We start from the raw sequence: 4,512 nt of genomic DNA, 5'->3' as shown, positions 1-4,512 counted from the left end.
TAAGCTTGTTCTAAGTAGGTGCTTTAGACCACTGAGCCATCTCACCAGCCCTACAAATCTTTTAAATTTGTTTTCAGACTACAACAGTCAATGTAATCTGAAGACAAGCAGAATTACAGGTCTTTGGTTTTTAGGCCAAATATGTCACCCTCCAGGGATGACCATGGCAGTGATCTGACATCAGTGATTTGAAGGAAATGACAACCTATACATATTAGCACTCTAAAGAGATGATGCAATGAGGTGAGGCACACATGGTGAGAAAAATGAAAGATGTGCTAGAGCACAATAACACAACCAGAAAGATTCAGCAGATTATCTACATATTTAAAAAAATTTTTTGAGACAGTATCATATGTAGTTTAGGCTGGCACTGAACTGACTATGTGTATAGTCCAGGCTGACCCTGAACTCAGTCATCTTCCTGCCTCAGTTCCCCCAAGTGCTAGAGTTACAGTTACACCATACCTGACTTGAGAATATCTACATATTTCTTTGCCATGAAAGGGAAGTAAATTAATAGGGCTAAGGAGATAGTTTTACGGTCTAAGCACCTGCCTGGCAAGTGCAAGGACTCGAGTTTGATCCTGGTACCACATGCCATGCTGGCCCTGGAACCCCGGGCACACCTTGCCAACCACCAAAACCAGGTGTGGTGGTGTGGGGCCTGAAATCCCAGTGCTGGCTAGACTGAGACAGGAGCATCACTGTGAGTTCAAGCTACATACAACCCTAAACTAACTAAATAATTAAGATTAAAATAAAGATTTTTTTAAAGGGTGAATTATGGGCTGGGGTGATAGCTCAGGAGTCTAAGCACCTGCCTGGGAAGTGCAAAGACCCAGGTTCAATCCCCAGAATTGCATCTCAGGCCAGCCCTGGAACCTTAGGCACCCCATACCGGCCACCGAAACCAGGCGTAGTGGGAAAGCCTGTAATCCTAGCACTGGGGATACTGAGACAGGAGGACCACTACGAGGCATCCCAACTGCACAGCAAAACACTGTACCAAATAAATACATAGCAAAAAATTTTTCTTAAAAAAGAGAAGAGTAAAACAATGCTATGTTCATGAACTTTACCTGTTCTTCTTCTCTCTTTTTTTCTTCTCTCCTTTCTTCAAGTTTTTTTGTTAGTCTGCATTTAAAAAGATATATAGTGAGCAATATTTTAAATTAAAATATATTTAAGAGATAGGTACTTAGCTAAAACAAATGAGGAAAAAATTAGAAAAACTAAAAAGGAAAGCGAGGATTACAGGAATGGGCCATCATACCCAGATGACTGTGGAGCATAACAAATTTTCTGGGGTCAGCACCTGCCTGGTGAGCATAATGTCCTGAGTTCAATTCCTGGTACCTAAAAACTAAAGAAATTTTCTATTTTAATCTGGTGCTGGTGTCCAGTAATACATCTACTGAGGAAAAGGGGTGCAGGCAGAAAGCAAGAGATGGACTAAAGCACTTTTTTAAGTTATATGAGCTAAGGAACTTAAAAGTTGTAAAATGAAAAAGTTTTTATGTATCAATGAAATAATAGCAAAAACCAATGGGCATCAAAAGCACTGAAGGGGAAAAAGGGTGGGAAGAGAAAACAAAAACAAAAACACGGAATGAACATTTCTGAAAAGCAGGGTATTCTCACTATTTCAAAGAATCTTATTAGTTAAAAAGGAAAATGGCTATCTTAATAATGAAACAATTCAATAAATATCAACCAAATGATTAAACAACATCACCAATAATGTACACATCTGATGTCAGTCGCCCTCTGATAAGAGTAACAACACAAACAATTGCCTGAGTAATGGTTTTTAATGAAAGTATAAAATAAATCAAATAATGATAGAACAAGGACTCAATTATAGGATGTTCTAGAAACAACTAGCTTACGCTTTTCAAAAAGTATCCAACTCATGAAAAATGCCAATAAAAACAAGGGAACTATTTGGGTTCAAACATCCTAAAGTAAATGCAATGAACAATCCCTGATCTAAGTCAGGAAATTTTTTTAAAAAGGTTTATTACTGGAGGGCTGGTGAGATGGCTCAGTGGTCTAAAGCACCTACTTAGAACAGGCTTAGCAAAGCACAGGGACCACGGTTCAATCCCCCAGTACCACATGCCAGCCAGCCCCGCCCCCCTGGTGGGCTGACCTGGCCACACACACACATAAATAAAATTTTTTTTGAAAAAAAAAGGTTTATTACTGGAATAATTGGGAAAATTTAAAATACTGACATAATTTTATAATTTTTTGAGACCACTATCATGCTAATATCTGAAAACATCTTTATTTTTAACTCTATACCACACATAGAATTTTCTTTTGAGAATATCAAATGCAATTTTATTGTAAACTGGATGAAAAACCACACTGTACTGAACTAGTGACAAACTGACCATTTCATTACTTTTGTGTCCGGTATATACTTGTTCCCCCACTTGGAGACAGGACCTTGTTAAATTACCTAGGCTGGCACTGAATTTGCAATCCTCTTGCCACTGCCTCCTGCTCAGACTACAGATATGTGACAACAAGCCCCATCTACCAGTATGATACCTATTTTTTTCCCCTCTTAAAACAGTTTTGGGAGTTTTGGGGAGATTAAATCCAGGGTCTCACTCATGCTACACAAGTGCTCTAATACCAAGCTGTATCTTCATCTAAGTATGTACTTCTTAAAAGCCATTTTGCCTGCCTGGGCACCACAAAAAAGACAGGGCTTGAGTATACGAACATGGAACTCAAGTCTTGGTCTAGGTTAGAAATCCTGCTCTGAGACCACAGATCCTGAGCTGTTTTTTATTCTTAGGAGATACGAGTTGAAGTATTCAGTGGTGTAGTAAAATCATGTCTAGAACTTTCAAAATCAGAATCAGAAAACGAAAAAGTAACAATAGGATTCTTTTAACTTTGACACTTTTTGAAATAAAACTGAATTTAATGGTTATCTTTCTCAGAGGTTCTCATGTGAATTCATATTTTAGGCTAACTTTCATAAAGCACATATAATAATGAAAAAACTCAAAAAGTGGTTGGATGTGCTTCTGATCTATAAAGATCTGGGAAGCACATTCATATGTCAGCTGGACATTTAAGATCTGAAACCTGGGAAGGATCCAATGGCCAGCTTTATTAATAAACTTTGTTATTTCAAGTTTTTGGGGTTTTTTTTGGCTGGCTCAGGCTGCCTTAAGGGTAGGTCTGGTGCAGCATATGGAGCCAGGAATCAAATTGTGGTCCCCTGCGCCTGAGTCTGCCCAAGCAGGTGCCTTAAACAACTGAGCTAACCTGCAAGCCCTGTTTTTTCAAAAGCAAACAAGCAAGCTGAGAAAGTTAAAGAAAGCAAAAAACTATGTACTTGAGTATTAAAAATAAAAACTTGGACTTCTAGGAAGATGATAGAATGATGAACAGAAAAACCACCTCTCCGAGATTTGGTGTCCAAATGATGGAATTTAGAAATGTGAGGAAGAGAAAAGGAGGGAAGTTGGTCCCTAGGACCCAGCAATGCTCTGAAGCCCATGGGGAAAGTTAAAAGAGAAAGATCTCAACACAGAAGGAGGAGGTGGCAAATGGTACTTTCTCCTGAGCCCTGTCTCACTGAATGGGAGGCGTGGCTCAAATCTGTAGACACACTGTGACTATTGGTAACCTCAGAAGCCAACTACTCCCATGGGAACAGAGCAATGGATACAGCAGCCTGTAGTGGCTGTTGAGTTATTCAGATTGAGACATCTCCTAGGAGCCGGCAACTGTCCAGTAGCTATCTTTAAGAAAGACCAAATGAACCAATAAAATTGTTGTTCTGCAAAAAAAAAAAAAAAAAAAAGGCCAAATGAAAACTGTAAACTCAAGAGCCACTGTAGATGGCTCCACCTAGTGGCTCCCAGTGTCAGGGTAAGGGAGAACCAAGTTCCAGTGGGCAGGAGGTCTACAAGTTCCAGTTGGCAGGAGGTCTAGGAGTTGGAGCTGACAAAGAGGCTGTTACAGGAGGCAAGCAGGAGGCTATTACAGGCCGAACAACTTGGTTTTCAGCTTCACATCCAAAAGCAACCAGCCTGAACCTCAACAGAACTAAACACACAGGCTCAATGGAATTATCCACTACCCTCATGTAAATCTAAGGCTGGCTAGTTAGGATTAACCAACCAGAATCTGGGTTCCATCTACTCTACCAGTGACAGAAGTGACACATCTTGAAGAACATGCTTAGAACATACACAAAATAAGTAAATGAAAAGAAACTGAAATGATTCCATGCATATCAGACCACAGTGCAATGAAACTGGAAATCAACGCAAAAAGAAACTGAAAACTTCATAAACACATGGAAATTAAATAAACCCTTTGTGCACAACTAATGGATCCCAGATGAAATTAAACAAAAATTAAGCCAGACTTGGTGTACTTTGTAATCCCAGCACTTGGGAGGCTGAGGCAGGAGAACCATTGGAAGCTCAAGGCCTGCCTGAGATACAAAGGGAGTTCAAGATCAGTGAACTGTAT

General features: G+C 39.6%; 1 long non-coding RNA gene across 1 annotated transcript in view; it reads right to left on the bottom strand.

Annotated features, from left to right (window-relative positions):
• Positions 1-1,106: 1,106 nt before the first annotated feature.
• Positions 1,107-4,512, bottom strand: part of LOC111815307 — a 12,304-nt gene continuing 8,898 nt past the window's right edge. Inside the window, exon 2 of the long non-coding RNA XR_002820018.1 lies at positions 1,107-1,137. This is a non-coding gene — a long non-coding RNA (uncharacterized LOC111815307). The remainder of the gene's footprint in view (positions 1,138-4,512) is intronic.

This window comes from Octodon degus, unplaced genomic scaffold, assembly GCF_000260255.1.
Source record: "Octodon degus isolate 3935 unplaced genomic scaffold, OctDeg1.0 scaffold00014, whole genome shotgun sequence".
In the NCBI taxonomy this organism is placed as follows: domain Eukaryota; kingdom Metazoa; phylum Chordata; class Mammalia; order Rodentia; family Octodontidae; genus Octodon; species Octodon degus.
This window is presented reverse-complemented; position numbering and strand designations above follow the sequence as displayed.